The sequence below is a fragment of the Triturus cristatus genome, chromosome 8 (assembly GCF_964204655.1).
Source record: "Triturus cristatus chromosome 8, aTriCri1.1, whole genome shotgun sequence".
Taxonomy (NCBI): domain Eukaryota; kingdom Metazoa; phylum Chordata; class Amphibia; order Caudata; family Salamandridae; genus Triturus; species Triturus cristatus.
Window position 1 is genome coordinate 186,205,889 of NC_140591.1, and position 13,164 is coordinate 186,219,052.

At 47.0% G+C, this 13,164-nt stretch overlaps 1 protein-coding gene across 2 annotated transcripts in view; it reads right to left on the bottom strand.

Annotated features, from left to right (window-relative positions):
• SIM2 (SIM bHLH transcription factor 2) overlaps positions 1-13,164 on the bottom strand; it is a 484,182-nt gene that overhangs the window by 24,744 nt on the left and 446,274 nt on the right. The gene's annotated exons all lie outside the window — the stretch shown is intronic.

Genomic DNA, 13,164 nt, shown 5'->3' on the forward strand with positions numbered 1-13,164 from the left:
TTGCCTGGGAAAGGGAAATGCTAAGTAGGGATGTCACCTTAGAGTTAGAGTAGGGATAGACTAACCATTTTTTCTTTTAGGCTAATGATTCCTAATGTAGACGTTGCTCTTACTATTGCATTTCTTATGCTTTTAGAGCTTGTTATTCTCTTTGTTTTAAGTCGTATGAGACTTCTACGTAGACTTGCATTTGTTTTAGTGCCCATTTATCTTTTACACCTTGTGCTAAGGTGCCTGTATGTGCAGTTATTTTTGGTTGTAATAAAATCCTATAAATTTTAGATTCTGAGTCAGTGGTTCTTCCTAAATGAGATTTGATTCGGGTTATTATGTATTGAGATTTGAATTTTCTCCCCTCCACACTATTTAGCAGATAAAAAGATCCTGGCGACCTGAGAGGATTCTTGGAGATAATCAGGTAGGCAAGAATCCGGTCCTATCAGTTGGTAGCAGAGTAGGATGGTTATCTCTGATAGTGAGGGGAGATCTAGATCAGGATAAGAGATTCTAGAGGCCCACAGAAGTCAAGTGATGGTGACTCAGCGGATGGCGAGCAGCGGACAACTGCAGTTGATGGAGATGGATGGATAGTAGCGGTGCGGCGGAAAGCAGCAGTTCGTGGAGGAGTGAGTATGAACAGGGTGAGATGTTGTAGATTGCGGTGTTGATTTGAATGTGTGATGTCTTGCGGAGTTGGAGTGAGTGTTGAGTGATTGTGAGATCAGGCTGTGAGTGCGCGCAGCCCGGTGAAATCTTAGGCTCGACGAGTAGCTTAAGTGATTGTGGTGTAGAAGACACCCAAGGTAGATTTTGTTGACCACCGAAAGGGGATCGTGAGACGTCATCGATTACCCGGACCGAGATAGGGGGTGCGAATGTGTGAGTACATGAGTAACCGACGCTGGTCATGGGTTGTTGTACGTGGAATTTGAGTAATTGAAACCTATCAGAGAGGCGATTGTCTGGTCGTTTCACGGACAGACAGTTGCCAGTTGAGGTCGACAACTTCGAGAGACTGTGGACGGACAGTCAGAGAAGTAATTTGTTTGGGACAAACGGTTATTTCAGCGTGTGAATGGGACGAATGCATGGGTGAAATGTGAATTGTGAAGGAGGGGAACTACTGCGAGCGGAGGAAAAGTGACATCAGAAGGTGTCACGCTGCGATAGGTCGGTTGGTGTGAGTCGCGCTGCTATTGGTGGATTGACATCAGGAAGTGAACGGAAATATTGTGCGCAAGCGAAAAATTGTCTATCATGAAATGTTTTAAGGTTTTCCGAGAATTATGTAGAGGTGACAAACATGTGGTTACTCGAGGGGGAGAAGAAGCCCCTCCTGAGGATACTCCGGCGCATTATATGGCAAGAAATGTGGGGTTGCATACTATAATTTGGCTTGAAAATTGGCATAAAATTACCCAAGGTGAGGGAGAATTGGCTTTCCCACGATATGGCTCCTTCAGGCTGGAAGTGTTGTATCAGTTGAAATCTGTAATGTCTTTGTTGCGACCTTTGCCGAGACCAACTCAGTTTGAGGCATTGCATGCATGGATTAGAGCAGCACATGACATGCAAAGAGATTGAAGTCAAGAAAGGGTGAAGAAGTCAATTAAGGCATTCCAGGAGGCGAGGTGGGATGCACAAGAGAAGAGGTGGAGAGTACAAACGATGGAGGGAGACAGGTTGTACCCGCGACTGGAAAAGACAGATAGTGCTAAGTCAAAGAGTGCGGATGATGACAGCAGTGATACAGATGACAGTCTAGTAGAGAGGTTGTTGTCTGAGAGACCACCTCCATACAATCCAGATTCCTATGAAGGGAAGTTGGCTCTAGCAGAAGGGACTAGTGTATTACAGACTCAGTCAGAGGTGAGAGTTGAAGGGAAAATCTCGACAGGAACTGAGGGGCACGAAAAATCAGCCTGTAACAAACACAGAGGTTGGGAGAGGTGTGAGGTTACTGGATGCTCTAAAGGTACAGGTTACCATTGGACCTATTGTTTCAGTTTACGACCCAGATCAAGAGAAGCTTGGGAGTTCAGTACAGTCAGCTGTAGGATCGAGGAGTGTGGTAGAGGGAAATGGAATAGTGAGCGGGATGGAGCAGACTCCAAAACCTATTGAATGGAGTACGCCATTGCCAGCTACAGCAGACTCGTCTAGGGGACAGGTGGGTGCGAGGTCAGTGAGACCGAGGTCTTTGGTTGAGTCAAGATCAGATTTGCGGATGTGGACACCGCTGGTGAGGAATCAAAATCAGAGTGAGAGAACTGTAGAAAGTGAGCAAGACAATTTAGGAAATCGTTCTGTTTCTAGGAGCATGACAGAAGGAATTAGACTTCAAGAACAGGAATGCGAGTACGATGAACGAAATGGGGCAGCGTGTCGAGAAGTACTGAGGGGAGCTTTGAAAGGGAGAATGCTAGATGTTGTAAGGTTGAAAGCAGAAGTAGATGAGATAATAAGTGGAAATTTGCCTCTTGAAAGAACGTACATGTACGAACAATAAGAGTTACTTTTTGTAGCGAAAGATGTGACTCGAAAGACAAGAGTTGCACATGAGAAGTTGTCAGAATTGGCTAAAAAGTATGATGTGGATCTGTCCAAAACAAAGTCATTGCAGGGGAGCCATAGATTGCAGTATAGCGACCAAGAATTGGAAGAGAAGAGGGTCATGGGATTGAGGACCCATATCAAAGATTTGATTATAGCAATGCGTGCATGGATCATGCTTGACAAATGGGAAGAAAGGTGGTCCAAGAAGAACAGTTCTAAAAGGACGATAGGAGAGACGCCACCTCCAGGTGGGGGGAGGATGGATGTAGGAAATTTCCCTTTACGAGAGGTACAGAATGGAGGATATGTGCATGTGCCTTGGAGTAAGGGTGATTTGGCTGCATTTACGAATGACTTTCCCCGCTTGAGGGTAAAGCCTGTCGAGTGGTACAAGCAGGTTGATCGGTTTGTCAAGATCTCAACGGTGTTGTGGATTGATTTGAACACACTGTTTGATATTGTGGTTCCGAGTGATTTATGGTCGGCATGTAAGATCGCTGTTGAGTGGCTAACTTCAGAGCCCGAAAGGGATCCTGTTTCAAATGGTCCGTCACCCATAGTCATGAAAAAGTTTGAACAAGTGATTATGTGGCTGAAGTCGAAAATTTCTCCTCAGGATATTGATTGGGTCAAGATAGATCGGACAGTGCAAGAGCCAAAAGAGACAGTGCATGAGTTTTATGAAAGACTCTTGCAGGCCTTTAAACAGTACAGTGGATTAGATGTCTTGGATACAAAGGACATGGAACAGTTTGTCTCGAAGTTTGTGTTGGGATTGAGACCAGAGGTTAGTCTCATGATACAGCAGCATTTGATTTGTTGGCAGAATAAGCCGGTGGACGAGATTCTGCGGTATGCCAGGTACTTTAGTGATGAGATCGAATCGAAGCAAGAAGTTGAAGGACAAATTGATGCTTGTTCAGATGCAAACGGCTCAGGGACAGCCTAATGGAGGGACGTTAGGAAGGAAGCAGGGAGGTAATCAAGGAGGAAATCAGAATGTCCAAGGTCAGGGAAGACCAAAGTCCGTTGATCCCAAGACAGGGATGGATGTGGCGACATTGAAAAAGACCACTGCGTGTCATCTTTGTCACCAGGTTGAATACTGGAAACGCGAGTGTCCCTTGAATCCAATGAATCAGGTACAGCAAGAAGTGGAGATAGTTCAGGTACCTGTACCTGAAATGGTTCCCACTCTAACTAGACCTAGGATTGTGAAAGGGGGGACTAATAGTCCGCAGGTGTAAGTTCCTCAGCCACCTAGGGTCCAAAATGTTCAGCAAGGAGTTTGAACTTACCAACAGATGCCCTTTATCGAAGAGAGTGAGGAGTTCGGTCCAGACCCGTTGGCATGACGGTGCCTGAGAGGGGAGGAAGACTGCACGCTTGGAGCAGTCTTGGAGGTAGACCAGAGGGGACCATTTTTAGAGGCAGATATTGATGGTCACCCTACCACCTTTCTGGTTGACACTGGTGCTACCCGGTCTACTGTAAGATCAGCAGTAGTCCCTAACCTACCCCTCTCGGGACAATCGATCCAAGTTGTTGGTGTAGTGAATAAGAAATTGACTAGCCCATTGACAGAGCCAATTCCTGTGAGAATAGGAACATTCAGAGATCGACACCAGTTCGTGGTGTGTGACTCGAGTCCAGTTTGCCTGTTAGGAAGAGATCTGTTGTGCAAGCTGAATTGCACCATCTATTGCACCCCAAAGGGAGTTGAAGTGCAGACAAAGGATGATGATGCGACCTTTAAAGTTGCAAATCAGCACATGTGTATAGAAATGTACCCAGCGCTGACAGTGGAGGAGCTTCCACTTGACTTGAGGGACTCTGTGTAAAATGATGTGTGGGACCTCAGTGGAGAAGAGATCGGATTGGTCAAGGGTGTAGAGCCAGTGAAGATTCAGGTCAAGCCGAATGTAGAATTCCCTAGGACGCCCCAGTACAATTTGTCACCAGAGACGATTGCAGGGATCAAACCTGTGATTGAGTCTATGATCAAGCAGGGGATTCTGAAAGAGATCATGGGTAGCCCATGTAATTCACCTATCATGGGACTACAGAAACCGAGTGGGAAATTCAGGATTGTGCAACATCTGCGAAAAATCAATGAGATAGTTGTTCCATGTTGTCCGGTGGTACCGAATCCATCTGTGATCCTGTTTCAAATCCCATGTGAAGCTTAGTGGTTTTCAGTGATTGATCTGTGTCAAGCATCCTTCTCGATACTGCTCCATGAGGAAAGCCAATTTCTCTTTGCTTTCTGGCTGGAGAACCGTGTGTTAACATGGTGTCGTATCCCACAGGGGTACACAGAGAGTCCATCGATTTTTAATCAATTCAATTCATAAAGCTTTATTCGGAGCTTGACAACAAAGTCCATAAAAGCAATACACATAAAAACATCAATGATACACATAGGATAATAGCAAGAATAATTCATAAAAAACTTCATCAATGGGGTTAAAACAGATAATACATAAAAAACGACAATATCAATTTTAAAAGATGATAATATTAGGCCTAGCCTTGATAGCTTTTAAAAGGAATGTGGCTGTAAAAAAACAGACATCGGGAGAGGGGTTAAATATCAGTTTCATGACATCCTTAACTGTTCTGACACCGAGTTTCTTATACAGGGGTTTTAAAAATGCAATACGGTAGTTACCATATAGTGGGCAAAACAATAGAAAGTGCATTGTACTTTGGGCTGTAGTTCCATCACAGGGACAAGGACCCATGGGGTATTTTTTGGTATTAGGAAACGCCACCAAATGGTGAACAATTCCGAAGCGCAGTCTGGTTAAAACGAACCTGTGAGAGGGCCTAGTAACAAAGCTCAAATAAGATTGATAACCTGACATCTCACAGCAGCTGTCATAGAGCTTGCAGGTGGATAAATTGCTACTGGCCTTCAAATGTTGCTCAAACTTTAGTGACAACCAAACAGTCTTCATTTCGCTTTTGGACATATTATTGGCAGCATAACAGTCCTCGTATAGATTAACACCATATATGTCCTTAAAACTGTGCATAACGAATTTTACCCAGGGGATCTTCAAATGATTATCTAGAGATAAACAGTCCTTAATAATAGCTCTATTCATGGAGGTCTCCTCCTTAGCCCAGATCGCACGCCACAGCATTAAAGGTCTATGGGCAATGGAATCTAGAAGATGGGATATTCCAAATTCCCTATGGACCAGATGCGTGGATGCTGAAGTAGGCAAACAGAGTAGCCTTTTTAGAAACAGGTTTTCCTCCACTTGGAGACACCCAACCGAAACATGCCCCCAGACACCTGCTCCATAAAGGGCAATTGAAAGGCACCTCATTTGGTAGATCTTCAGCATGTCGCTAATCCGTTTATCCCCGATCTTAGAGGCGAACGTGAATACCCCGTGAGCACATTTCGCCATTCTTGCTCTAACGTGGGTGACTTCGCTGGTCCAGCTACCTGTCTTGGAAAAGGTGATACCCAAGTAGTTAAATGTATCTACCGTCTGTACCCTCTGTCCTTCCATAAAGAATGAATGGGGTTTTTTACGGCCCTTACCACATTCCATGACAAAGGTCTTTGTTTTGTTAATGACCAGCTTCCTTTCCCCAATAAACAAGGAAAACCTGTCCATGAGGCGTTGAAGGCCTACAGGGGTCCTAGAAAGAAGTACTGCGTCGTCCGCATACAGCAATACCGGGGTATAGGAGTCAAGAATGGTTGGGGCATCTGCCCCCACAGACCTTAAGACAGAGTCTACCTCGTTGATAAAAAGTGTGAAAAGCAATGGGGCTAACACACACCCCTGCCTAATGCCACGCTTAACAGCAAACTTAGGAGTACACTCCCCACCCGGGCCGTATCGAACGCTAGAGCTAAGGTTAACGTACAGTCTGGCCAGGAAATGGACAATGCCCTCCGGTGCCCCCATTCCAAGTAGTGTCTCCCAAAGAATCTGATGATTAACCATATCGAAGGCACTACTAAGGTCGGCGAAACAGAGGAAGAGGGAACCTTTCTTGGCCATAGTATATTTCCCAATTAGTAGTTCTAGGTTGAGGCACTGTTCAACTGTGCCTCTGCCCTTCCTGAATCCATATTGGGAATTGGCCAGGATATTATTGTCTTCAGCCCATTCTTCTAGTCTGACAAGGAGCACCCGGCTCATAATTTTCACGGACGAATCAAGAAGGGAGATAGGCCGATAGTTCTTAGCATCACCCTTCTCCCCCTTTTTATAGATGGGAATAATAATAGATTCCTCCCATGTAGGCGGTGCACCATGTCTCACAGCAGTGTTAAATACCTTGGTCAATAATGGGCCCCAGATTTCAGGTTCTTTTTTGTAAATATCCACCGGCACACCATCAGGTCCCTGAGCCTTCCCACCTTTACTTGCAATAATGCATTTCTTAACCTCGGCACATGTAATGTCTAGGGGAAGAATTGGCCGGACCCCACCACCATTGTCCATGTGTTTATCAGAATCAAAAATCAGGGAAAAGTGGGAAACCCAGCTTTCCACGCTGACATTAGCTGACAGAATAGGCGCAGCCTCGTCCCTTAAAAAAGGGCTGTTGACTGTGGCCCAAAACAGCGAGGAGTCAGAGGTTTCGGCGGCCCGGTCTAACTTATCCCATGCCTCACGCTTAAGTTCTGCCTTTCTTTCCGCCACGGCTGCCTTATAGGTTGCCCTAAGATGCCGAATAAGAGTAATGTCCCTCTGTTTTTCTGCCAATGCCACCTTAAGGCTCTTCAGGGCAGCAGTACAGGCATGATCAAACCACCCCCTTAGCCGATTTGAAACGCCCTTAAAATTTTTGGTGAATACTGCTTCTATGGAGTGATTGATGTCGACAAATGTATTCAGGATTACAGCTGTCGATTCTTCACTCGCTAGGATAGTTTCAATTTCTTTAAAGCAGTTCTCAATGATGGAACTAGACAGGAGGTCTGCCTTCTCTCCCTTCCACCTAATTCTATATCCATTTGGTCTATGTGGTTCAATGTTATCCACAATACTAGGTTTGGGACCTAAATTAGTTTTCCAAAAAGCCATCTCCATGGTCAGGCAGTTGTGATCACTAATCAGATTATCTACTACCAGAGGGGCAGAACACCATGGAATAAGGCTAGTGGAAGTACAAATAAAATCAATGACAGAGTTAGCGTTTCTGCCCGTGAAGGTAGGGACAATTTCATCAAGGACACCCCTCGCATTCCCCATGATCTCCATATCATATGTCATCAGGATTTTATTTAATGAATCCCCATAAGGATTATGGGGAAAATGGGCGACTCCCTCTCCTTGGGTACTTAAAAAACCACAGACCCTATGGGCAGAGGACACACAGGTAGAAATATTAAAATCACCCAACCAGATAAAATCAAAAGCGATTTCATTTCCTGTAACAATTTTAACCAAAGCTTCCTCCAAAGCAAAAGCTATCCGTTGCCTAGAATTATCAAAAACATTATTATAAAAATTGATTAAAAGGATATTCCTATCCTGCTCCTTACAAAGCCAAAGGATCTGGGAATGGTCCCCCACCGGGACATGTTTCTTTACTACAAACGGGGCGTCAACAGAAATCAGTGTCAGGAGGCCACCCTTGGCTCTTCCTGAGTTTGAAGCCACTGCAGGTATTGAATATGAGACAAACCCGTTATAATTAATGGGGACCAAACTCCAGGTTTCCTGGAAACATAAAATATTAAAAAGATTGATAAAATCAAACCAACCTAAGCAATCATCCTTGTGGGAAAGTCCCGCAACATTCCAACAAGCTATAACACTTGAACCAGAGTTAACTAAACATGTGGAAGGGTTCTTCGGGGACCTATCCCCTCTCACGTTAACCAGATCTTCTTGGTCGCATGCCAAAGTAGAGTCCAGTTTGCTTACACCAATATTGTTAATAATAGTTGTTGATATCCTGGGGGCCCCAATGTAGCTCACTTTGCTCGGGTCCAAATCCTCCGACCTAACACCATCTATGGTCGGCTCCAGTCAGTCATTATAATCAAGCCCACTTAATGGCTGGAATCTATTAAACGTAGAGATAGTGGGTGTAGCACCCATGTCCTGTACTCTAGGTCTATACCAATGGTGCTCATCAACAGATTGAATGACAGGTTGAGTTGCAAAATCTCTATAAAAGTACCCAAGCGGCCGCAGGGATATACCATGTTCGGTCACTGGGAGAGAAGCGGCTTTAATTAAAACTGTGGAGGTAAGTTGGGGGTTGCGAAAGTTGATGACTATACAGTCGCCTTCGCAGGTCTTACGGGACTTACCAACCCAGTTAGTTCTCCTAGTACTAAGTATATCTCTAGATAGTGCAATAGGGAAGTCACACTGTCGGTGGAGCCAGTCCACAGTTTTATTCTTTAATGACGAGTGTGATTCTACACTAGCAGGATTGCTATCAAGCCTCTTAACAGGGGGGACGTTCATAAGGACAGCAACAAATGGTGCACACGTAGGTGGCAGGTTCGGTTGGGGGTTTCTGGAGCCAGGGAAGTTTACATTGTGGCCCAACGAATCCCCCGGTACTAAAACGTCGGGTGGTTTTGTGGTGTTTTGCCGCTGAGATGGTACATTGGGAACCGCAACAGGCTTTCCAGGGGCACACCCAGGTCTGCATTCAGAACTACTGTTCTCGGCCATCATTGGGGCTGTATCAGAGGTAGTTAAAGAAGTCTCCTCAGGCACCTGAGTACCAGTAATATTGGTTGGGGCTGGTCTAGCCTTGATAAAAGAATCCAAGATACCTCCCAATCTGACTACTTCGTCGGCAAGAGTGGAAAGTTTGGTCAATAAAGGTTTAACTAATATGTCAAACTTGGCAACTATAGCCTGGGTTATAAGATCCAGCTGTTCTTTATCTAAAGTGACCTTAACTCCTTCCGTTAGCACAGATTGGGCTGGGACATTTATCTGCGAGGTAGTGTCCTTTTTGTTAGTATGGCGATTCCCTCCTCGCTTAGACTGTATGGGTTTAGTAGTGTTCCTACAGGTGCGTATTAATTTTTGGCGTCTGGGAACAGACTGACTGGGGATAGGTACAACAGGTAAAATAGCTTGTCCTGGTTCAGGGTCGATCGTGGACTCAGGAGTGTCGCTATCCGAACTAATAGTGTCAGTAACAACTCCCTCAGATATACAATCAGTGGGTAATAAGGGAGTATTAAGATCCTGAACAAGGGGGCGCTCAGAGGCCAAACAAATGGGCGGGGGGGAAACCAAACTCTGTGACCCTGGACGACCTAATGATTTCCTACGTTCCTGATTAATTTTATCGACCATCTTAATCAGGTAATTGTCCATGGTTGTGGTCGAGGCTGCTATCTTTGGTTTGGGCATAATTAGCAAATCGGGCTCCGGGACCCCCCTGAAATTTCTTATTGTAGACACCAACAACAATATACCAGGGTTTCCCAAATAGGTTATCACATACAACCTCCGATCCCCAGGGAGCCTTAAACAATAAGCAACAGTAACTCGGCAATCGATACACACAACAAAATGTGCAATGGTAAACTTAAGTAACACAGGAGTCCAAAAGCCAGTCTGCTGCTCCCACCTGCCCCCTCCTGTCCCGGACTGTCTCAGACTGTCCGCCCTTAGTCCGGGCTTCGTCCAGGGCGTCCCGCGTCGCGTCCCGCTCCGCTTGTAATGGTGCTATTTAGCCAAAACAGCATCCAATGGGAAATAGGGGAGGATCGTTATCCCGTTAGTGGGCGGGATGGCGGGAGGGCGTGCCGCTACACAGCTGCGGCGCTGCGGCGCTCAGGGCTCCTGGGACCTGCAGTCCCGTCCGACGACTCCTTCAAAATCTGCCACCAGGTAATGTGAGCCTCCACCTCCTCCTTCTGAACGCTGCGGGACCCGCGCCAGCGGGTTCCGCGAGGAATTTTATCCCGTTAGTGGGCGGGATGGCGGGAGGGCGTGCCGCTACACAGCTGCGGCGCTGCGGCGCTCAGGGCTCCTGGGACCTGCAGTGCCGTCCGACGACTCCTTCAAAATCTGCCACCAGGTAATGTGAGCCTCCACCTCCTCCTTCTGAACGCTGCGGAACCCGCGCCAGCGGGTTCCGCGAGGAATTTTATCCCGTTAGTGGGCGGGATGGCGGGAGGGCGTGCCGCTACACAGCTGCGGCGCTGCGGCGCTCAGGGCTCCTGGGACCTGCAGTCCCGTCCGACGACTCCTTCAAAATCTGCCACCAGGTAATGTGAGCCTCCACCTCCTCCTTCTGAACGCTGCGGGACCCGCGCCAGCGGGTTCCGCGAGGAATTTTATCCCGTTAGTGGGCGGGATGGCGGGAGGGCGTGCCGCTACACAGCTGCGGCGCTGCGGCGCTCAGGGCTCCTGGGACCTGCAGTCCCGTCCGACGACTCCTTCAAAATCTGCCACCAGGTAATGTGAGCCTCCACCTCCTCCTTCTGAACGCTGCGGGACCCGCGCCAGCGGGTTCCGCGAGGAATTTTATCCCGTTAGTGGGCGGGATGGCGGGAGGGCGTGCCGCTACACAGCTGCGGCGCTGCGGCGCTCAGGGCTCCTGGGACCTGCAGTCCCGTCCGACGACTCCTTCAAAATCTGCCACCAGGTAATGTGAGCCTCCACCTCCTCCTTCTGAACGCTGAAGAAGAATCTTGAAAGTCTTGTGTTGCCGCAGAACTCCGTCCTGGTGCACTACATTGACGACTTGCTCGTTGCTTCAGAAACTGAAGACGCTTGCAGAATTGATACCATTGCTTTACTGAACCATTTGGCAGAGAATGGACACAAGGTGTCCCCGAAAAAGTTGCAGTAGAGTCTGAGTGAAGTGCAGTATTTGGGTCACAGAATTGAGAAGGGCAAGAGAAAGGTGTCACCAGATCGTATTGAGGCTATTATGAATATGCCTGTGCCCACCACTCAGAGAGAAGTCAGAATGTTCTTGGGGATGGTTGGCTATTGTTGCCAATGGATTCCCAACTTCTCTTTTGAAGCAAAGCCTTTGCAACGGCTGACGCACAAGGATGTGAGTGATCCGGTACCATGGGGCAATGACTGTTTGATGTCATTTTTGAGGCTGAGAGAAGCCCTGTGTCGCGCTCCAGCTTTGGGGATGCCTTTACAACAAGGCATTCACATTGTTCTGTTGCGAGAGAGAAGGTTGTGCATTGTCAGTCCTGACTCAGAATCATGGAGGTGTCCGTAGACAAGTTGCTTACTTTTCAGCTACTTTAGATCCAGTAGCTTCTGCGTTGCCCGGATGTCTTAAATCCGTTGCTGCAACAGGTGTCAGCATTGAAAGATGTGAGAGTATTGTAATGGGACATCCACTCACAGTTTATGTGCCACATTCTGTTGAACTGTTGATGACAAGGACTAAAACACAGCACCTCACGAACAACAGGTTGACACGTTACGAGCAAGTTATACTTGCTGCAGAAAATGTGACGTTGAAGAGGTGTTCTGTTTTAAATCCGGCAACATTGATGCCTATTCCAAACGTAGATGGTGAAGATTGTGAGGATCACGATTGTCTCGATGTGACTGAACTATGCACCAAACCGAGACCAGACATTGTGGATGAGCCGCTCCTTGACCCTGATGAAATTTTCTTTGTGGACGGTTCATGTCTAAGAGACGATGTTGGTCGATTGAGAGCAGCTTTTGCTGTATGTACCATCACAGGAGTGGTTCAAGCTGCTTGTTTAGAAGGAGTACACTCCACACAGGTAGCTGAAATCATTGCTTTGACCCGTGCCTGTTTGGCTGCTGATCAGATTTGAATAACGATTTATACCGATAGTCAGTACGGGTTTGGTGTTGTTCATTACTTCGACAGTTATGGTCACAGAGAGGGTTCATGACATCTTCAGGTTCACCCATCAGAAATGGGGAATATGTGAGACAGTTGTTGGAAGCATTACAATGTCCGAAAGAAATTGCAGTTGTCAAATGTTCTGCCCACTGCAAAGGGAGTGATTTTGTGTCTTTAGGAAATAACTACGCTGATGAGGTTGCCCGGTTTTGTGCAGAACAAGGATGCATATTTACTGGAGGGTACACTGGAGAAAGCCAAGAAAGAACCGATCTCAGCATGATGTTAGCCATGTCTGATACATGAGAGGAACTAAAACGATTGCAGGATGAGGTTACTGATCAAGAACGAGATAGCTGGATACGAGCAGGATGTGAGAAGGGAGATGTGGATGTGTGGGTGTCAAGTGATAGACGAGCTGTGTTACCGGAATGTGTTGAGTCCAATGGCAAGATTGATACATGGTGCAGTACATCTTGGTAGAGATGCAATCAATCAATCACTGCATTTGTAAAGCGCGCTACATACCCGAGAGGGTCTCAAGGCGCTGGGGAGGGGGGGTGCTACTGGTCGAAGAGCCAGGTTTTGAGGAGTCTTCTGAAGGCCAGCAGGGCCTGGGTCTGTCTTAGGATGGTGGGGAGAGTGTTCCAGGTCTTGGCGGCGAGGTAGGAGAAGGATCTGCCGCCGGCGGTGGGTTTTCGGATGCGAGGGACTGTAGTGAGGGCAAGGTTGGCTGAGCGGAGGCTTCGGGTGGGGGTGTGGAAGCTGAGTCGGTTGTTGAGGTAGGTGGGT